The sequence below is a fragment of the Podarcis tiliguerta genome (genome assembly GCF_965153285.1).
Source record: "Podarcis tiliguerta genome assembly, chromosome: 1".
Classification (NCBI taxonomy): domain Eukaryota; kingdom Metazoa; phylum Chordata; class Lepidosauria; order Squamata; family Lacertidae; genus Podarcis; species Podarcis tiliguerta.
The window spans coordinates 104,198,739-104,222,093 of record NC_139534.1 but is presented as its reverse complement, the minus strand read 5'-3'; the positions used below and the strand labels follow the sequence as shown (position 1 = coordinate 104,222,093).

At 44.2% G+C, this 23,355-nt stretch overlaps 1 long non-coding RNA gene across 1 annotated transcript; it reads right to left on the bottom strand.

Annotated features, from left to right (window-relative positions):
- Positions 1-18,146: 18,146 nt before the first annotated feature.
- On the bottom strand, positions 18,147-21,112 carry LOC310680543. The gene is made up of 3 exons (XR_014512828.1): positions 21,026-21,112; positions 20,018-20,167; positions 18,147-18,363 (listed from the first exon to the last, which is right to left on the bottom strand). It is a non-coding gene; the product is annotated as an uncharacterized lncRNA (long non-coding RNA).
- Between the last annotated feature and the right edge of the window lie 2,243 nt (positions 21,113-23,355).

Here is a 23,355-nt window from a genome sequence, read left to right as displayed (position 1 = left end):
CCAGTTCACCAGATTACGAGTCTATCGTCTTAAGCACTACACCACACTGGTATCCTGTAATTTCTCAAGAAACACTCCTCTTTGATGTGCATTTCCTCAAACCAGCTTCCATCCTACTTGGAAACGCTAGCTGCAGTTAAGCTGAGGTGTGTACCGTTTAGGCAACCATTGCACATGTGCAATTGACAGCTTCCTTGAATAGGCATTCAGGGGGGGTTGCAGGTGTGGGGAAACAAATCAGGTGGTATACATCCGATGAAGATCCCCACCCCCCAAGTGGGTGTAGCCAGGATTTTTGTTGAGGGGACAGAACCTCAGTTAGCTATGTATTTTTATTTATTTGGCTAGGCCCATGACCCCTTCTTTGATGTGTACTTAAAATGCAGTGAGGAAAATGACCTCGCTGTGTTTTAAACCGCTAACGTGCACACACTGGTGGAGGAAGAGGAGTGTGGGCTGCATGCAGATACCTTTATTCTCCATTTCAAAGATTATGAGCGATGTTCGTCCATTTAAATGTATTTATTTTCTTCAGTTGGAAAACCAGGAGTTCCTTCCAGCCAAAGGGAATCACTGTTAAGTTGAATCAGTTTTGTTCAGATAATGTTCAGCATTTATATAATTCTCCCATCAAGTTGCTTTGCTTTAGCTGGATTGTGTCCAGTGTTTTTACACCATTTACTATTTATGGCAAGGGCATAGATGGCGGAAGCTGTGGGCAACAGGAGCAGAGCCATGAAGTGATAGTAGCAGAATAGTACGCATTTTTCTTCTTCTTGGGAGTGTCAAGCTATCAAGCTGCTTCTTCTTCTACTTCGTCTTCTTCTTCCTCCTCTGTTGGAAAACTGGCCACATTTTGGTTCGGGTAGGAAGGCAGAAAGCAGAATTAAAACAAATGCCCCAAGATGACTGCAGACTTGCTTTTAGGGATGGTAGGATAGTATGAGGAAATTAGAAAGGCTGAAAATCTTAGTATACATATTCTGTGCTAGTTTATCATTTCTTACACACATACCTGGATCACATGGAGGCAATACGTGCTACAGGTGACCAGATGTAACACTTGTAAATAACCAGGCGGGTGCAACCGACACATCTAAAAAAAGCATAAATTATGCTTTAGGAGTGAGTGTTCCAGCTTCTAAGGTTAATAGCTATTTCATCTTTCAGGTAGTGTCCTCTTTTCCTTCCCTGCAAACTCTGTTGAAACAGATTTCACATCTCATCTGGTGATTCTAGATAAAGTGTTAAAAGGGCGAATCAGATCAGAAGGAAAAAAGAAGGCACAAATAATGCCATCAGAGAGGAATTGTGGGAAATGGGGAGTAGCGCTTTCTTGAGCTGGCTCTGCTGTCGCCTACTTGTAAAGGAGAGGCTGCTGCTCCTTGACAATGGTCTCAGGTTTATTAAGTGGTCTGCTGCTGCTTCATCCTAACTAGGTTCCTCAAGACAAGGATCTACAGTGAGTCATCATGTTACGACTGAAGTTATCACTGCGGAAGTGTGAACTTGCCCTGAGTCACTTGAGGAGGGCAAGATCATGGCCTCTCTTTTGTCCTGTTTCCTGTGGAGGAGGAGATGACATGCGTTTCCCCACCGAATTATAGTGTGATTTGCCGCAGATGGGCAGATGGACCGTAAATACCAGGGTTGCTATATATATATATTCCCCCTTTTGTGCTTGACAGAAGCTCTGTGCCTTTGACAGGTACCTTAAGTGCAGTGTTTCTTAGCCCAGAGATGCAGTGATAGGCTGGGGAAACTTCCACTGCTGAACGCTGGTCTGTTGTTATCTGTTCAAAAGCAACTAGGAGCCTTTGTAGGAAAAGAGGCTGTGAATAACTAAGCTTTTGATTTATGGCTATTGGATTTCAGTATGTTTTTCTGCTGTTCTGACCTTGCAGGAAATTTTTTGTGAACTCACTAGGAGAAAATTCTCTCCTCTTGCCAATATAAGGCATCCTTTTTTGGCAATGACTCATGGAATCATAGAACTATGGAGTTGGAATTTGGAAGGAGTCCCTAGGGGCATCTAATTCAACCTCCTGCAATGCAGGAATCTCGGCTAAAGCTTCCATGAGGGATAGCCAACCTCTGCTTTAAAAGACCATTTCTGTGGCTGTTCAGGTACTTCCTTCCTGGGAGGCCCAGGTAGCCCCTTCATTGACATTCCACTGAGAAAGTAATGACCTTTTTTTATTATGGGTGTCTTATTTTTGTTGCATGCTATTTTGTCTTGTTTGTTTTACTGACGTTGTTTTTAAATCTCTGGTTATATTGTGATCAGAATTTTAAAGTCTTAGATATATAATAAATGTTCATAAATGTACCAACCAAGCACGTACATAGATCAGCACAGGAAGACCGACCTGAAACCATTTTTGATTCCCAAACTGACCAAATGTTTTCTCTGCAAGGTCAAAGGAAAATGGAAAAGCCTCCCCGTTGTCTTTTCCTTCACAAATCCTGTCTTAAGGGTATGTCTGTCTGTGTTTGAATAGGGTGAGCCTGTGACCTGGCTCAGGAACTAAGTATTTATCATTACAAAAGACTGGCCAGGCTCCCCAGAGTATCCAATCAAGTGAGCATTAACAGGTATCCTGTCAGACGAGATAAACAATGCACTCAGATTTCTGCTGTAGACCGCCTTTTCTGTGATGTATGTATGATGTATGGAGGGGTGGTCTTGAGCTCCAGGGCAGGGAATTTAAAATGTCTATATAAGGGCAGGCACACCTTTGTTCGGGATTCCTCCTCCTTTCCTGCGTGTGAGGGGGGCACCCTGTTGCAACAGATCAATAAAGATAGGCTTCCTAGCTGCTTTGCTTCTCAATATTCTCTGGTTGGCCTCTGTTATTTTCTCCTACCAATAGGGAACCTACAGAAGGACTCTATATGGGCTCTTGGATACCCCATAAGGGAAAAAAGGGCAGATTTTGTTTACAACAATATATTGTGATGTATTTCATATTGTTGACCCTTTGGGTTGTATCCAGTGAAGCTGTCCTGTTATCCCAAAGACTTCCACTTGTGCAACGGTGCTTCCCTTCCTATTCACCCCCAACAGTTCTGGGGTTTTCCCCAACACTCTGGGGCAGATCTGGGGTGTGTTTGCAGGGAGAGGAGCGAGAGGGCAAGTTCCGCTGCAGAAGCTGAACTTATTGTGCTAACGGGACTTCACCAGATACAACCCTTTCCATTTATTGTATCCTTGTTAGTTGCTTTTGGCTCATTCCTGTGGAAAGGTGGGATATAAATTTAACACATACAAACAAAATTACAGATTCAAATATATCATCTGGAACTGCTGATCCTCCTTGGACCAAATGTGATAGTCCAGCCATATGAGCTACAATTTATGAAACTGAGATCCCCATATATACCAGAAACAGGAAAGAAATGGAAAAGAAGCAGACCTTTCTCTCTCACCAATCCATTGTGGTTCAAGGCCATGGTCTTTGTTGCAGTAACAGCATTCTGTTCTTCCTAGCGCACATTTCGTCCTCATTCAGTCTCTCCTATTCCTTTCTATGTGGGTGGATAATGTCATTCCATAGTTTAGTCTCTAGGTAGTACTGGATGTGGTTGTACCTGAGCAAATGTAAGCATTGCCTGTTGCTAGTCTATCTTGTTTGATAGACAATAAAGTTCTCATCTAGGTTTATGACTGATGGTCCCTCTAAGGCTTCCATGACACCCTCTGAGCTGCCTAACCCCTGTGTATTAAAGTGTCTTTAATATGACATTTGAACATCCAGTTTGTTGGATGTACTTTTTTTATCAGCAGATTCCTGAATGATTGTTGTTGTGTCTGGAACAGCTGCCTGTAATGGATGATGCTGTTCTTCTAAAGAGACTGCCTGTTCCTGCAGAAGGAAAACATAAATAAGTGAAAAATTATGTACGTCGGGGCAATAAATTCCAACTTCACATGCACACTGACAAAAGGATCAAGATAAGCTGTAATCACCCAGGAAAGAAATGTTGGGATCATAACAGAAAGCTCTGAAAATGTCAGAACAGAGTTCTTTAGCAATGAAAAAGTCCATCTCGTTGGGAATGTAAGTACAGCAAATATCAAAACATTTAATAAATCTATGGTATGCCCACGCTTAGACTATTTCCCAGCCACATTTAATGGCATTAACAATATAATCCTATGCAGGATGAATAGCAATTGCAGGGAATCATAACTGGGAAGAGTTCAGTTGCACTGGGATCCTGCTTGCAGGATTTTCATAGGCATCTTGCTGGTCACTGTAAGAAAGGATTAGATGGGTCTTTGTCCTGATCCATCAAAGCTTTTCTTATGTTCCTATGAAATATCTAAGAGATTCTAGCTTTTTAAATTAAGGAGTAGGGGAAACCTTGAACTTAGGAGAAAACATGATCTAGGTGTATGCAATTAGAAAACGTGTTTTGGGGCACTGCTATCTCACCCTGCCATCTTGCCCCCCTAAAAAAGCACTTTTGGGGGCACGCAATCTTGTGTGGCACCCCAAAACACATGTTTTGGGTGCTGCAAGAGCATGGCCCCCCAAATGTGATTATTTCAGGGCCGTGATCTCACACACATCACATAACTCACATAAGAGCATGGCCCCGGAAGATGCTCACCCCAGTTTTTCACTTCACCATGTTGGGGGGTATGTGATAGCCAGGAAATTAGACTCAAATTTATGGAGGATAGGCCCACAAATAGCTATTAACTATTAACCATGGCTCGTAAAAGTGGGACCTCTGTATTCAGAAGTCATATCTTTCAGCATAAGCCAGGATAAGCAGGAGCAGTTATTTCTGTTTCCAGGACGTGAGAGGGTGTCCACTAAGGGTTTACTTTCCCCCTTTGTTGTGTTTTTAACTATGGCTACTGCTGAAAACAGAGCGCTGGACTAAATAGGCCTTGAGTCTGATCTAACAGGGCAGTTCTGGTGTCTTTAAATGCGCTCTCTTGTCTCTGCTATCCAGCTCCTGGAAGGAGAATGGCAGAATCAGCAGCTGGTTTTTCTCAGTCCCTCTTTTGAAGCCCCGATTAAAGTCTTTTAGACACGCATATGCACATAATCAGCAGGAATCCCTGAAAAGACAAGGAAAGAAAAGGTCTTAAGTAGCTTACTTCAGTCTCTACATCGAGCTTATCACACAATTGACTTCTGATGTGTGTTGTAAGAGGAACCTCAAACTGGCAGCAGGTGATTTCTAAAAGGTCTGCATTTTTTCAGGAGAATTAGTTGGTTTTTCTGCCCAGGCGTCTCCTTGTGTGCAATTTATAAAAGAGACGAAGCCTGGAGGATCATTTGTAGCTGATAATTGGTACTAGGCTTTGCAGCATGTGGGCATTCACCCATGACATCTCTGTTCAGGAGGGAGCATGAAATAGCTCGCACCTTTCTTTACTTGACAGACCTTGAGGACACTACCAAGGGGCCCTGGCGTGTCATCCAGTTCATGCCTTGTATGTATTATATGCTTTGGGGACCTGTTCCATGCATTACTTCTATCATGCATCATATACAGCAAATAAATAAAAAAAGATAATGAATTACTCCCGTTCCGGCAAAGGTGACAAAACTGCAATGTTTCCTTACCGGTCCCATGGTTCTGGAAAAAAGAAATTACTGAATTAAAACTGGGATGCTCTCTTGATACTTCTGTTTTGTCTTAATCACCTGGATAATTATGGGAGAGGTGATGATGGATGAGGTACAGACACGCTCCGTGTTTGGTAGAACTGCCTTAAAGTCATTCAACATGGGGGAAATTAATCATGGTCTTCAACACAATAATCTCATTGAGAAAAAGTTGTCCATACCAAGTCCTGTTGAAGCCAATAGAGCAATGTACTTTGATGTTATAAAAGCAGTGGTTGCATGGTTGTGAAGAAGAATTCCTGAATGCAAAGCAGAAAGCTCTAGCCTTATTAGTAACCTCTGCAGTAAACTGACCAGATGTCATTTTTACAACTCTTAAGCTCTACAATTTTTTATTTCATTTCCTAATTGCCCATCCTAAGAGCCCTACTAAACCAATGGGACAAAACATTTCATGTGTTGTGTTCATGATCTGTAGAGTTGGAAGGGACCTTGAGGGTCATCTAGTCCAGCCCCCTGCATTGCAGGAATCCAACCACAGCTGTCCCTGGGTGGACTTGAACCACTAACCTTCTGGTTAACAACCAGATACACTGACCCATTGGGGCACATGTAATTACTGGGCTTAAAAACCCACACGATTACCACCTGCTACCAGGCTGAACCCCCAATAGGTCCTACAAAGTTTCTTTTGTGGGAGTTAATGAATCTCCAACAGCAAGGAGTTCCACAGTTGCAGGGTAGATTTTGAAAATGAATCTCTGCAATTTTTATTTTTTGCTTAAGAATTTTGTATTTGGATCGGGATGCTTCGTGGCATTCTGTTGCTTTATAAAGATGGCAATTAAACATAAGCAAGAACTCCAGAAGTGCAAAGGGGCAAGTAATTTAGTGCTTTTGTATGTTAATATGGCAGCATTAATTGTCGTCTGAGCTGATCGGTCATGTTTTCTGTAGTGCTGTAAAGTCAGAAATAAAGAGATGTAAATAGACTTTCTGACTATCTCCTTTCTCTTGCTGGTATGCAAGGAGGGAGGGGGTGTGCATTTTCCACGCTGGGAGATGTCGCCTATCAAGATCTACCCTGGACTTGCGGGGATGCCAGCCAGGAAGATCACCGGTAAACAAGCCCAGGAGCCTGGGAGAGTTTTCCAACACCTTCCTCCCCCACAACAAACATACTGTGAGCTAAGTGAGGCTGAGAGACTTCAGAGAAGTGTGACAAGCCCAAGATCACCCAGCAGCTGCATGTGGAGGAGCAGGGAAGCAAACCCGGTTCACCAGATTACGAGTCTACCACTCTTAACCACTACACCACACTGGCTCTCTCAGTTGTTTATAGTATGGTGCTGATAACACCAAGGTTGTAGGTTTGACCCCCGTATGGGACAGCTGCACCTTCCAGCATTGCAGGTAGTTGGGCTAGATCAGTGGTTCCCAACCTTTTTTTTTGGCCATGCTCCACCTAAACATCTCTAAAGTCCTGGTGCCGCCCCACCCCCTGGTGACATGTAATTCTTCTTATTCAAAAAGTGAACTCCTATTCACATGGAGGAAGCCTAAAAGGCCATTCACTATTAATAACTCATTCTCAAATTGCCCCCCATAAAAATCAGATTTCTGTGGGAACCACGGAGCTAGGTGATCCTCAGGGGCCTGTCCAAGTCTATGATTCTATGATTTCTATGGCTGTGTATTATGTCTGGTGCCCAGTCCTTCTTTTCAGGGAGTACTTGAGAGTACACAGTACTGGCACCTCTGTCTTGTTGTTGTTAAATAGTTTGGCACTTACTGTAACAACTTCATTGGGAGTTGTTGTTGTTTAGTCGTTTAGTCGTATCCGACTCTTTGTGACCCCATAGACCAGAGCACGCCAGGCACTCCTGTTTTCCACTGCCTCCCACAGTTTGGTCAAACTCATGTTCGTAGCTTCGAGAACACTGTCCAACCATCTCATCCTCTGTTGTCCCCTTCTCCTTGTGCCCTCCATCTTTCCCAACATCAGGGTCTTTTCCAGGGAGTCTTCTCTTCTCATGAGGTGGCCAAAGTATTGGAGTCTCAGCTTCAGGATCTGTCCTTCCAGTGAGCACTCAGGGCTGATTTCCTTAAAAATAGAGAGGTTTGATCTTCTTGCAGTCCATGGGACTCTCAAGAGTCTCCTCCAGCACCATAATTCAAAAGCATCCATTCTTCGGCGATCAGCCTTCTTTATGGTCAGGCTCTCACTTCCATACATCACTACTGGGAAAACCATGGCTTTAACTATATGGGCCTTTGTTGGCAAGGTGATGTCTCTGCTTTTTAAGATGCTGTCTAGGTTTGTCATTGCTTCATTTGGTGTAGCGGCACCTATTTTTATAGAAAAAAGCACTGCTGGTGCCCTTATCTTTTACACCAGTGTGGCAACTTGTGAATTGCCCAAAATGGGGAAATGCAGCATCCCCCCCCCCAAAAAAGAAGATAAAATAGAACATAGTGTTATGTCCAATGCTGCTGTTCCACTAGCATGGTACACTTCCACTAGTGCAATTGAATTTCCCCCTCCCCTCCTCTCCCCTGCAGTCCCCTGCACACCCTCAGAACTGTTCCAGAGGGTTAGTGGACTCTCAGGAGCAGTTTTTGAGGGTACACAGGGAGAGGAAGGTGAAGGCCGCATTGCGTAAACAGAACCTGACATGCACAGCACTGGATGCAACCCACAGACTTGCAGAAAAATCACATGTGTCAATTTGTATGTGTAGATGAAAAATTAAACATAACTGCAATCATTTATATTGAAATACACTACATTATCAGTGGGGAAGACTGATCAGGCAACATGTGCACCTACTCTGTCACACGGGGAAATTTGCTGTCCAACCACTAATGGTTGATGGATGACTTCATACTTCTTCATCTTTAAACCAGCCCCTCAAATAGGAGACCGTTCTCTGCAAAGTACAGTAGGATTGCATTGCCTCCCTATTTCTGCACACAGTCACAAGTCTTCTCAGTTATCGTTTTCCCAGTCTTGCCTGGTTTGCATTCCGGTTGGATCCTCAATTCTAGTCCTCAGTGAAAGCCAGAGAGGAATTCTGCTGCTATTCTCCTCAAAATTCCCCAGCATAGCTGCCATGAGAGAGGGAGCAATATGAGATATCTTGCAGAAAAGGAGTAAGAAATAAAGCAGGGGTAGGCAACCTAAGGCCCATGGGCCACAAGCAGCCCACGGGGGTTGTTTAACTAGCCCACGAGCCACCCCTGAATCGAGCTGCCTGCTCGGTGAGTCCCTGTGCGCTGTGCTAAACTGGTGCAGCGCAGCACAGGGACTTGCTTCTGGAAATTGCATCTGCACAGACGCCAGAAATCGTGGGCGTGTACGCTTAATCCGGCCTACGGAAGGATCTCCGCTGGAGTGAACTGGCGCAGGTGAGGTAAACCTTGTTGATGTTGGGATACTGCCAGGGAGACAAAGTCCATCATAACTCCATGTCGTCTCCGGACGTCCATCAATCTCCCATAGACATGCAGTATCAGCAATTAGCGACACGAGCTCCAGAAATAACTTCCCACATTCCAGAGCCGTGCACGCTCTGTCAGCAGATAACGCACAGCGAAAGATGCAGTCAGGAGAGCATTTCTCTCCTGACATCCGGACATCAGCCGGACATCAAAGGCACTCTGCCACGGCAACGAAAAGCCTTGACTTTTGCTTTTCCACAAATACCTCAGCAGTCTGTCTCGCAGTCTTACTCTCCTGTAAGTGCTGTTTATCTGGGCCCATAACCTGTTGTTGGGATACTGCCAGGGAGACAAAGTCCATCATAACTCCATGTCGTCTCCGGACGTCCATCGATCTCCCGTAGACACGCAGTATCAGCAATTAGCGACACGAGCTCCAGAAATAACTTCCCACATTCCAGAGCTCTTGCACACTCTATCAGCAGAGTTCGCACAGCGAAAGAGGCACACAGGAGAGCATTATTTCCAAGTTTATTCAGCGTTGATCAGAACAAAGAAAAACATGACTGCCTGCTTCAGATGTCTCCGGCAGAGAGAGAAACGAAAGCAAAGACACAACAGAAACATCCTAGAATAGAATCATAGAATCATAGAGTTGGAAGAGACCACAAGGGTCATCGAGTCCAACCCCCTGCCAAGCAGGAAACACCATCAGAGCACTCCTGACATATGGTTGTCAAGCCTCTGCTTAAAGACCTCCAAAGAAGGAGACTCCACCACACTCCTTGGCAGCAAATTCCACTGTCGAACAGCTCTTACTGTCAGGAAGTTCTTCCTAAAGTTTAGGTGGAATCTTCTTTCTTGTAGTTTGTATCCATTGCTCCGTGTCCGCTTCTCTGGAGCAGCAGAAAACAACCTTTCTCCCTCCTCTATGTGACATCCTTTTATATATTTGAACATGGCTATCATATCACCCCTTAACCTCCTCTTCTCCAGGCTAAACATGCCCAGCTCCCTTAGCCGATCCTCATAAGGCATTGTTTCCAGGCCTTTGACCATTTTGGTTGCCCTCCTCTGTACACGTTCTAGTTTGTCAGTGTCCTTCTTGAACTGTGGTGCCCAGAACTGGACACAGTACTCCAGGTGAGGTCTGACCAGAGCAGAATACAGTGGCACTATAACTTCCCTTGATCTAGATGCTATACTCCTATTGATGCAGCCCAGAATTGCATTGGCTTTTTTAGCTGCCGCGTCACACTGTTGGCTCATGTTAAGTTTGTGGTCAACCAAGACTCCTAGATCCTTTTCACATGTACTGGTCTCAAGCCAGGTGTCACCCATCTTGTATTTGTGCCTCTCATTTTTTTTGCCCAAGTGCAATACTTTACATTTCTCCCTGTTAAAATTCATCTTGTTTGTTTTGGCCCAGTTCTCTAATCTGTCAAGGTCGTTTTGAAGTGTGATCCTGTCTTCTGGGGTGTTAGCCACCCCTCCCAGTTTGGTGTCATCTGCAAATTTGATCAGGATGCCCTTGAGTCCATCATCCAAGTCGTTGATAAAGATGTTGAATAAGACCGGGCCCAAGACAGAACCCTGTGGCACCCCACTAGTCACTCTTCTCCAGGATGAAGTGGAACCATTGATGAGCACCCTTTGGGTCCGGTCAGTCAGCCAGTTACAAATCCACTGAGTGGTAGCATAGTCAAGACCGCATTTTACCAGCTTCTTTACAAGAATATCATGGGGCACCTTGTCAAATGCCTTGCTGAAATCAAGGTAGACTACATCCACTGCGTTCCCTTCATCTACCAGGCTTGTAATTCTGTCAATTACAAGCCTGGTAGATGTGAAAACAAGAAAACAAGAAATGCGTAGACTCTGTGACTCAAAGCCTGCTCCCTTTTAAGGTGGAACGGAAATATCCTAACAGCTGACCCCTCAAATAAAGGGTTAACTCCCTCCTGTCTCCAGCCCATTCCAAATCTGCTCCTTCTGAAGTTAGTGATACTTACAAGAAGTCATTACAAAACTACAAGAGGTGGTCATGAATGCTTTGTTACAAGCTACATAACGTGTAGGTAAAAAAAGGTAAAACATGACATACAATTCTACCCTCAATGTCACAAATGTAGGGCAGTTTGTAAAAAAAGAGAGATACCAGCTCTGTGGTTTTATATACAGTGGTACCTCGGGTTACATACGCTTCAGGTTACATACGTTTCAGGTTACAGACTCCACTAACCCAGAAATAGTGCTTCAGACTAAGAACTTTGCTTCAGGATGAGAACAGAAATTGTGCTCCAGTGGCGTGGCAGCAGCAGGAGGCCCCATTAGCTAAAGTGGTGCTTCAGGTTAAGAACAGTTTCAGGTTAAGAACGGACCTCTGGAACGAATTAAGTACTTAACCCGAGGTACCACTGTATATAGTTTGACCCTTGTAAGAAAAGGAAGACACAGACACAGGGTAATTGTATGTGTCCAATTGATGCATCTCTTTTCAGAAAACCAGGCATGAAGTTCATTTTTTAATATTCTAGATGTGTTCATCCGTGGGCGTCTGAAAATATGCTTGCTTAAAATTTGCACAAACAAGTTATTCTATTGAAATATGTTATCACATCTCATTTTGTCCCTCGTTGTGTGGAAACAAACCAGCAGCGATATCATGTCAGTTTTCTTCCAGGTCTGAAGACCTCCTATGATAGCAATAAGTGTTGGAATCAGTATGAGTGAGCAATTCTCTGGGCTTCTACATGACAAGGATCATTGTGGTTCCATAACGTGACTCCTTTTCTAAGGCCTTCCTGGTGACAACATGGACAAAACTGTGGTGAAGAAACTAAGTTCCCCTTTCTTGTCCTAATAGTTTCCATAGCAACAAGCAGGTATTAGTGATGAAATGTAAGGGCTATGGTTCTGGAGAAACGTGTGACTAATGTGCTTCCATACTTTACTATTCCCAGCTGCTGGATAAATTATTCTGTTATGATTCAGAGCACTGACAACTAGGCTTATATCAAGTTGGCTGCTATGGCTTCTTCCAGGAATCAAACATTCATGTCTCCAGTCCACATCTGGGTATCAAAAGAAAGCACCTTCTTCTAAGAGAGCCAGTGTGGTGTAGTGGTTAAGAGCTATAGACTCGTAATCTGGGGAACTGGGTTCGCGTCTCCGCTCCTCCACATGCAGCTGCTGGGTGACCTTGGGCTAGTCACACTTCTTTTCAGTCTCTCAGCCCCACTCACCTCACAGAGTGTTTGTTGTGGGGGAGGAAGGGAAAGGAGAATGTTAGCCACTTTGAGACTCCTTCGGGTAGTGATAAAGCAGGATATCAAATGCAAACTCTTATCTTCTTCTTCTAACCACACCATGGAAGCCACAAAGGGAATATATTCCCTTCAGGCATATATTCAGCATCATGTTGTTGTTGTTGTTGTTGTTGTTGCTGTTGTTGTTGTTGTTATAACACTTATTCAAAGGTTACAATACAGCTTGGTCCATTGCTATAATATCACAAAACGATCACTCCAATCCTCAGTCCCACATCACTGTCATGGTGGCTCGCCAAATATCCTCAATAGGAACCCAACTACCGATCTGGTTGGCTAGACATTTTCAATCAATATATCCCCTCCACAGACACCTCTGTGATGATGATGGCTTTAAAATATCCTGTTCTTCTTCAATAAAAGAGAAAAAGGGAGACCAGATTGTGTCAAAGGTATCTTCCCCCCCCCTTACATTCTGGAGTCATTGCTTAACTTATCATGTGAAAACAATTAGGATAAAGTGAAGCTATTCTCAAGACAAAAAAGGTGAGACCTGGACAGAGCTGAGTGTGTGGCTAAGCTTTTGCTGTCTTAAGTAGTAGCTTCAAGTGATTCTGTTTCCCATTCAACCATTATGTTGTACTCAGCAAGAAGAAGAGTTTGGATTTGATATCCTGCTTTATCACTACCCTAAGGAGTATCAAAGTGGCTCACAATCTCCTTTCCCTTCCTCCCCCACAACAAACACTCTGCGAGGTGAGTGAGGCTGAGAGACTTCAGCGGGAAAGCGAACCCAGTTCACCAGATTACGAGTCCACTGCTCTTAACCACTACACCACACTGGCTCTCGTATATTGCTCAGGTGCCTGCTCCCGTGCTTACTGAAGAGGACTCTTTGACCCAGTTTACCTTTGTCTATGGTTAATTTAGGATGCCTTTCCAAAGAATGCATCTTTATCAATGTTGTGTGTACCATAGGTAACGTGTGAGGCTGAAGTGCCCACAAATTCATGGTAGGAGTCGTAGCGGATGTGTAACCTACAACTGGTCAAGACACAAAAATGCAAACACACAAGATGGCACCCTTTTGCTCTGTATTGTTAAACATGGAAGATTACTATACCATTCCTTCTGGAATATCAATTACAAATACCACTTAGACCGTCCCACTTTACCAGTCAACTTGCATTGCAAGATGGTTCACTGGGGCAACTGCCTCGTTCCTTTACTGTTGGCAGGCCAACCATCAGGCCAATTGCTCACCAATTACTGAGCTCTTCCTTGCTCATGACAAGGCAGGTGCACCTTTGCCATGTCTCTAGTTTTACATAATAATGATGATAATAGACTAGAATGATATAGTTGTACAATTATCAAAGCACTTTGTGAACAGTACATTATCTCGAAAAAAGCCCCTTCAGGGTCTCTCTTGGCCAGGAAGAAGAGTATACATTTAAGTAATAAGAGATCTGTATCATCACCATATTGAAGACAGAAAGGCTGTGCATGTGTGCGAGAGAGAGTCTTGCCTAACGCCATCTAGCGAATTCGTTGCAGAGGTTAAATTTGAACCAGGGACTTCCTGACCTGTAGATAGCTCAGTTGGTTAGATCAGCTTCCAGTGCTGTCTGGAAAACCTAGAATGAAATGAATCTCATTTTCCATTCCTCCCTAGTGCAATGGATTGACAGGCTGTGCCCTAACTTTCCGTGAAATGCATTACAGTCATTGTAAAAAGAATGCTCCCCCACCCTTGATCTGTGGGGCTCGTCATCTGGGGGGAGGATGGTTTAGGGAACTGGGCAGGAGGCAACAGTGCTCTCTTCTTTCTCTCCCACCTTAGTCTTGTGACGGCTGGAATTTCCCAAAATTGTGAAGTAAAATGGTACTGGTTTTCTGTTGAATAGGGCACACTGGGCTCAAGTATTTCTGCAGGTGATTAGGTTCAAGAGTGTGCACAGCACTCGAGGGGCACAAGCAGTACAGTGGTACCTCGGGTTACAGACACTTCAGGTTACAGACTCCTCTAACCCAGAAATAGTACCTCGGGTTAAGAACTTTGCTTCAGGATGAGAACAGAAATCGCACGACGGTGGCACAGTGGCAGCAGCAGGAGACCCCATTAACTAAAGTGGTACCTCAGGTTAAGAACAACAGTTTCAGGTTAAGAACGGACCTCTGGAACGCATTAAGTTCTTAACCCGAGCTGCCACTGTATGGGCCAGTTCCTTGCATGCCAAGAGTAGAGTGACTGGATCTCCCCTTCACACCCCAATTTTAACTCCTCCCAGTTGAATTCAATGTAGTTATGCAAGAAAGACTGTGGCGGTGGTTTTAGTCCCTTATTTGTAGCCGCCTCTTCATTGCTGCCTTTGTGAAAAGACACCATGTAGTGTACATGCCCCTGGCAGCCTTTGCGACTTGCCCATTCCTTTGATGCCTATTGACAACACAAGCACTTCTCAGCTGCCAGCCTAATGCCAACAAAGCCAACATCCCAGGTATCCCCCAGAGCCTAAAACTCAGGCTGAGTAGTTGTTGTTCTTGATTACGGAAGACTGAAAAGTGTGTAACTCTACTTTGACTTAGATTGCTCTGTGCATTGCGGTGGTCGGGAGATAGATTACGACCAGCCTTTGTGCTCACTGAGCAACTGAGATGCCGGTTGGTACAGCCTTTCCTGCGACTGTAACCTCTCTTTTTGGGGTGTGGGGGGGAGAAGTGAGTGTGATGAAAAGCAAAGAACAGCAAATCTTGGGGATTTTCCTAGGCCAGGCCTTTTGCTGCTGTTCTGACCCTCTTCTGTCACGCTCCTCATACATCCACCAAGGCTGTTCCCTTCGGAGGCTTTGGTTGTGATTATAGGGATTGAGTCTCAGCAGGGCCACAAGAGGGAAATGAAAATGTTCTTTGCCTTAATCGCTGCTTCTTCATGGCCTTTGCTGCCTTGTGCGGCCATCAGAAGCCGCTGTTTTGCTGAAGTCAAACATTCTGAAGGGGATGAGCTTTGGAGCTCCTTGGTCAGTTGCTGTGTGTGTGTGTGTGTGTGTGTGTGTGTGTGTGTGTGTGTGTGTGTTTTCAGCTCCAGTTTTTGCTCCTTGGGGCTTTCAGTCAGCACAATGTCTACCCTGGCCTCCATTAAAGCCTGTTTATGAACTGTGTCTCTCAAGCCCGCCTTTGCCGGGTAGTGGAACAAGATAAAGCCACTTGGGATGATTTCTTCTATTAAGGGCTTGCATACTCTCCAACACTTCTCCGATGAAAATAGGGATGTCCTATTCCATTATTATTATTATTATTACCCCACACATCTGATTGTGTTGCCCCAGCCACCCTGGGTGGCTTCCAACATATATTAAAAACATAATAAAACATTAAACATTACAAAACTTCCCTTCAGATGTCTTCTAAAAGTTGTATAGTTGCTTATCTCCTCGGCTTGGGGGTCGCATAACTCCATACCCTCCAACATTTCTCCAATGAAATAGGAACTTCCTAAGGAAAAGTGGGATGTTCTGTCATCAAATCAGAAACCAGAATGACACCTGTAAATCTGGAACTGTCCCTGGAAAATAGGGACACTTGAAGGGTCTGGGCTTGGGGAGTACTGTTGGTGAACGCATCTCTGAAGCAAGAGAATTCCTGGTTAAGGCAGTGAAATGGGAAGACAGGGGGGGGGGGGGGACCTACCAAGGAAAGGAAACAACATTTTCTTGAAGCCGCTAAAAGATGTTGTTTGGCTCTCTCTAAAATCCCAGCCACGGGGTGAGGGAGGCAGCTACTGGCAAAGTGAGACATGATTTATGAAAACAGTGAAAGGACTTGGAGAGGCCTGGCTTCTGTAGCTAGCATTTTGCCAGATAATTTGAGCCTTCATGTAGGAAGGCAGCCTGGAATGAGCTGGATTCCGTTCCAATCTGCTTGAAGCTTTAAGTGCAAGTATATGAGCCATTGCCCTGCACCCCATCTGGCGAGGTGACGGGCTGCCAGATTGCCTGGTGGTTTGCTCTCATTATAATACTGCACAAGACAAACAGGTTTGAGCCAGGATGTAGTGGGACACTTCCAAGGAACGTACAACCAAGTAGAGAGAAGGTCTCTGCATTACATGTTTAGCCTTCAGGCATCTGATACATTGTCCACCCTGCATCGGCCCTATAGTGATGGCACATCACTATTTATTTATATAGCCGATCTTTACAGCTGCATTGTCCATATGGCCAGAACAGCTAGCAGAATGGCAGCATAAAATATTACATTACACTGACATCAAAATATAAGGCTCATGCATTTTAAAACATATTGCATAAAATAATCCACAATGCTCCTTAAAACTTTTTTTTTAAAGTGAAGAGAATGAATCCCTTTGTGTTTATCTTTTGTGAACAAGGAAGGGGGTGAAATTGTGCTATAGGATGTTATCCAAGTTAAGGGATCTCGTGAGCGCTTCCCCCCAACGGAGACCGTGAGATTTCATAGATGTGCTGTTCTTGAGCCGTCAAAAAAGCAAGCCGAGCTGTTTACATCCTTACGGGAGAGAAATGATTGGGGGCAGACAGCACACTATATCCTTGCCTGGTTTTTTGACAAGTCCACTTTACACTTGAGCAGTAAGATTGAGATCAAATGGGAAAAAGGAAATTGGTCTTTCTCGTGCTGCTGTCTGACCGCCACTTGGAACGCCTGCGGAAAAACCTGCAGCTAACTTCCTGCCTGACTGTTTCTCTGTTTGAGGCCTCTCCATAGTTACAGTTCCCAGTTGCAACAAGTCCATGCTTGTCCATGCCTTTCCAGATCCATTTGAATTTCTTAAGGGCATTACATTGTGCCTGGCCACATGCCCATCAAAGTCACCCACCCAGGCTAAAGCTACTGCCAGTCACTTTGGGGTTGCTTAGCCTGATGGATGGGAACTGTTTGCGCCTTCTGCCTTCCTTCAATCTTCTAAATGGCTTTGCACTTGACGATTATGCCTGATGGTGTCCTCAGAGGTCTGAATTCTCTCTGTGTGTAAGGGACGGGGGCATCTCCAAGATGATCGGCTTCAGCAAAGTCATTATTTCCAAATCCCCACCACTTCTACTTCCTGTGGTTCAATGGGCTGGAGGAAATGCCAGGCGAAGGCATTGCAAGCAAAATGTATTAGAAATAGCAGAAGATAAAAAAGGCCCCCTGAGATGTGAATCTAACAATGTCTGCACATCTTCCCCTCTCACGGCAAGAAAATGTGCAGGATGAATCTTAACTCCTATGAAGCTACCTGCTTTTGAGAATATAGCTCCCACCAGTGAATCAAACATGTGATGTTCCTGCAAATCTGAGACCCGCTCTAAAAATTATGTTTGCAGACCCTCCAAGTGTCCCTCTCTTCCAGGGACAGTCTCAGATTTACAGAAGCCGTCACGGTTTCTGATCTCGGAATGTCCCGCTTTCCTTTAGGATGCCCCTATTTTCATTGGAGAAATGTTGAAGTGTATGGTAAAGGTAAAGGGACCCCTGACCGTTAGGTCCAGTCGTGGCCGACTCTGGGGTTGTGGCTTAATTGGCCGAGGGAGCCGGCGTACAGCCAGCATGTGGCCAGCATGACTAAGCTGCTTCTGGCGAACCAGAGCAGCATACGGAAACACCATTTACCTTCCTGCCAGAGCGGTACCTATTTATCTACTTGCACCTTTTGATGTGCTTTCGAACTGCTAGGTTGGCAGGAGCAAGGACCGAGCAACGGGAGCTCACCCTGTTGCGGGGATCCGAACTGCCGACCTTCTGATCAGCAAGTCCTGGGCTCTGTGGTTTAACCCACAGCACCACCTGCATCCCTGGAGTGTATGGTAAGTCATCCCTATTTTCGTCAGAGAAGGGTTGGAGAGTATGTGTTTAGAGTTCGATGCCTTCTAATAAAACCAACAGAAGACGATGCCATGGGGCCTGCATGATGTTCAGAATTCAGAGCTGGAAAAGAGGAGACTGAGGAGATATGGTAGCCATCTTCAAATATCTCAAGGGCTGTCACATAGAAGATGGAGCAAGCTTGTTTTCTCCTGTTCTGGATGGTAGGACTCAAACTAGTGTGTTCAAGTGACAAGAAAGGAGATTCAGGCTAAACACCAGGAAGAACTTTCTGACAATAAGAGCTGTTTGACCCTGGAACCATCGCCCTCGGGAGGTTGTGGGCTCTCCTTCCTTGGAGGTTTTCAAGCAGAGGTTGGATGATCATCTGTCATGGATACTTTAGCTGAGATTCCTGCATTGCAGGGGGTTGGACTAGATGACCCTTGTGGTCCCTTCCAACTCTACAATTCTATGAATCTATTATTATATATGTGAATATAAACCATTGATCATAAAGACACCAGAGTCTCTGCTGTTTCTCATTCCAAAACGAAACACAAATCCTGAATAAGTGCCCGGAACCACTGGAATCTTGCACCACTTGGAGATTGGGTTGGTGTGCAACAGTATTGGGGGGAGGGGTCAGAGAGAGTGATCAGTAGAAAGGAAGCTTGCTTAAATAAAGTTTCTTGTTTTAGAATACTCCTCCTTGATCCTTAATGATAATGAACCCACTTGAAACATCTACAGTGGCTAATATCCTCCCCTGCCATATCTGACCCCCTGTTTCAATTCTTTGCTCTCCTCACACACAGTGTGGAAATAAGATATAAATGATTCCTTGCAGTTAAGTGGCTGTATGTAGGTTAGGCTGCAGAGAAAAATTTGACTGGGCGAAACAGGTGGCATGTTATGCATGTTAAGTAAGCCCTTCTCCCCCACCCAGTGCTGGGTTTACGTATAAGCTAAACAAGCTATAGCTTAGGGCCTCACTCTCTTGGGGGCCCCCCAAAAAGGAAAAAAACCCACCTGGATGTACATTTCCAAAATATAAAAAACAAATAAAATGAAACCTACATACAGCAACAGTGTTTTGTGTTGTGTAGGCTCCTATGATGTAAGTAATGGACCCCACCTGCTAGCCTGCTCCCTAAAATATCACTGGTTTCAGTTCAACAATTACTTTGATAAAATGCATATTTTGTTATGTGCAAATGGCTTTAGATACCTATTAGGTCCAGAAATTACCATATAGCATATATTCAACACAAAAACAGCAATAACTTGTTGATGACAAAGGACAGCTGGACATATAAAGGGTCCCATTACTTTCAGTAGCTCAGGGCCTCATCGAACCTAAATCCTAAAACCTAACCCTGCCCCTCCCTCCCATTGTGTACTTGAGCAAAGTTTGAAAATGTGAAACCTGATGCAGGGCAAATGATAGACAGGCCGTTGGATGAGGCCTGGAAGTGATGCTTCCTCACCTCTTTGCCTCCAGCTAACGAAGGCTTTGTGAAGAGTTGTTGTTTGTTCTGACATTTAGAATAGATTAAAAACCGTTACAGGCTCTTCTGGAAAATTTTAGAAGGTGAAGTTATTGATTTGGAAAAACCCGACATCATTTTTGTATATGAGCAGGATGAAATTCTGTCATGAGCACCGAAACTCAGGTCTGGGTCGCTCCAGCACTAGACACCAAGCAGCTCATGAAGAAGGCCTTGAAAATACAATTGGCACCGTGCACAGAACAGAATGTTTTGCATGTCACTCTAAATGCTTGAAAATGAAATTTGCATGGGCAAGCAAAAAGATTAAACTTACATATAGCTGGTATGGCATGTATGTGGCAGAGAACTGGCATGAACAGAACTTTCAAGTGACTACCACAAACCTGGTAGCCCTTTAAGTCATCTCTTGGCATCTCCTTGTAGGGGAATGTTATTTGGTGCTTCAATTATTTTCCATAACAAGTTCTAGTAACGCTAGCAAAGTGACAATAACACCACAGGAAGCCTGGCATGTGGGCTTGTTTCTCTGTAATGCAAGAACAAGGAAAGCATATTATATGCACTCATAAGCTATTCCATAAATTTTGGAATGCTTCTCCATCTCTTTACACCTTTTCACATATTATTTTTTCAATGCCAAAGACATTTTAAGTGTGCTCCTCAAATGGAACAAATTTGTTTGCAAAACCTGACATGCAAATATACTCATGACGACTTCAGCATCTAGGTTTGTCTTGTGTAATACGTGAAACACTCTATGTAATGCTGCAATTTCACCAACTCTAGCTTGGACGTCAAGTTTGTGCCATTTCGGGGGTTGACCAAACCAGTTGAGTCCCTGGATTTCTTTAACAGAATATCCTTCACATAGAGATGGTGAGACCCTTCTCCCACCCCTATCACATGAACCAGTGGCTATCCGCAACCTTACAAGTTGTGACGATTTGCTACGCGGCAGGCGGAAACCCAAATGGCAACGGCCAATCAGCCAAGTGGGGAAAATTCCTGCTGTGCCCCAGTCCTAATGACAGATGACACACAATGGCATAGCAAGATCAGTCGCAAAAAGCCCTAAATATAGGGAGAGGTGGGCAGGTGTTCTCAATGCACGCGCCGAAAGAGGAAGCTCTGGGTCACGTGCATGAGTCTATATAGGTCCCTTGATCCGTTTGGACTGCGCCCCATTGGCCAGATTGAACCCAACATCGAGGGACCTACCAATCGGGTGTTGTGGCTGACCAATCTTACCCACCCACAACACAGGGGTTTGGTCTCCAGGTCTCACCGCAACACATGCCCTCTTTTAGGGAGGGCACAATTTGTGCCCTTCTCCATGTTTTTACACATCAACACAAATCTTGTGGATTTTTTTTTGCAAACCTACCAGTCTTAATTTTGTGTGTTACTGGTTCCAAATGGAGGCAAAACTATTTTCAAGCACATTCTCCAGCTCAGATGTTGACTGTTTTGCAATCTATAATAATTTGGATGTTTTTTTACTGTGCTAACCCTATGGCTAATTATAGAAACTGCTGATTTGGGGGTTTTTAAGCAGGGGTTAAAAGAACTGCATTTCGCAACTTGAAATGTACTGCCTCAAAACTTATCAGTAATACTTAAAAATATGCAGGCACTATTTGTGTTATACTCAGAACCTTTCCTTGTGTTAGTTAAAATGATTGATGCCGGAGACTGCACTGCTGTTTTTTGCATTTCCAAAGTGAGATTCCGAGAGCCCACTTACCTGAGAGTAAGCCCCTTTCAAATGAATTTTTGAGTAGACATGCATATGACCGTGCTCTAAATTTACTTCTCCGGCGCAGCATGCTCCAATGTAGCAATAATTTGTGACCCCTTATGAACATTGGTCTTCACATTTATTATACCATTCATTGGAAGAGAACAATAAATCTTTATTGTAAGGAGAACCTGCGCTGACAAAAAGCTGCTCAGAAATGGTTTAAATAAATAAATACTTCACAGTTCTTCTTCAGGGAAGTTTTTAATGTTTGATGTTTTACTGTTTTTAATATTCTGTTGGGAGCTGCCCAGAGTGGCTGGGGCAACCCAGTCAGATGGGTGGCATATTATTATTGTTTATTATTATTACACATCCACCCCATGGACTCCGGGATTTACCAGCAACTTTTGCCGAAAGTAGACTGTGGGCATGAAGCCACTTTCCTACTGTGCGCCCATTTGGCCTACACACGAGTAATGTCTGCACTTTCCTAATAACAACAACAGAGCTAGGAGTGTCAGAGTAACAAGGGAAAGCTGTGTGGTTGTATCAAAGTTAAATCTCCCCCAGAGAGGTTCCTGCTGAGGCAAAGAGAGATGCCTGCCGTATGGGCGTCTGTTGTTTTGGACGGTGTCAACTTATGGGGAAGGATATTAAAGCAACAGGGTTGCTGTGCGCAGTCCACCAACTTTCTCCACATATCAGCAGAAGCGAAATGAAATTGCCTCAGCTGCTGGCTATGGAGAGCATGGTATCTCACGGCCTCTAATCAGGGAAGATATGAAATTTCTTATCTGTTAAGTAAAATGGTGCCGCGCTTCAATCCATCCAATTATTTTTTCCAATAAGGGTAAGTGAAAGTGCGGTCTGGGAGGGGTAGCTGACAGAGCAGGGCCGGGCAAACTTATTAGAGTCGGGAACAAGCTGGCAATGGAAGGAGGTGCTTGCACCTGCCTTCGCGCCAAACGCGTAACCTATTAGCTAGATAACTCGCCTTGAGCACTTAATTCTTTGGAACGAGTCAGAGAGCCCATTTCAAATCAAAGCTCGCCTGGCTAACCAGTCACATCAGAGGCTGGGCTTTAGCACCACCAGGGACTTGAATAAACGCGGATGAGAGAAAAGGGCTGGTAAGGTCACGAGAGACCTCTTCAAGATGGCTCGAGCCTTGCCCAAACCAGATGACCTCATCAAAATAATACAGAGATGATAAACGAAGGTGCTGCCAGGAAGATTTTTAAGGACATCACATATTATGGAGATGTCTTAAGATTTGCTGAGGATATATTCCCAAGTTTTCAACCTTGGTTCTCATCAGCCTGTCTGCTTACAGGGCAAAACCAGAGAATGGAAATCGCTCGTAAGTTATGAATTCCAGGCCTATATTTCTAGATGTTTGTGAACTCCTGTGCTGTGAACCTCTGCTGCAAGAGGAGGGCAAGAGCAAAGAGAAAGGAAGGCATGTGGTTAAAACAAATGGGTTAAATGGAGGCCAGAGGAATGCCCCAATTCTACAGTTCTATTATTTTAACGCCTTTTTCGAGAACTACTATGAAATCCACTAGAGTTCCCCATTTATATATCTCCAAATCCACAACATTTTCAATACTTAATTATCGTTGCTTATAAATTGGTTCCCATGTATTTATTTATTTAGCAGGATGTATATACAGCTTAAACAAAGCACTGTATCTCTAAGCGGATTACAGAAAATAGTATAGAATATTGGTTCTCTTTCATTATGAACAAGTCTTTCTCTTTTGCTTCCCTTATTCACTTAAGATTTTGAGTAAAGTATGCCTGGCTTTTACAATCAACTTTTTGAAAGCCAGTGTTTTGGGGAGGAGATATCTGAAATGAATCTCCCTGCAATTCACTGGCTTACCATAAGCATTCCAAGAAATGATACCCAATGATGAAGCCAAAACAGGAGTTGCATGTCTTTCAGTCGTCTTACTTGGGGTTTCTCCAGC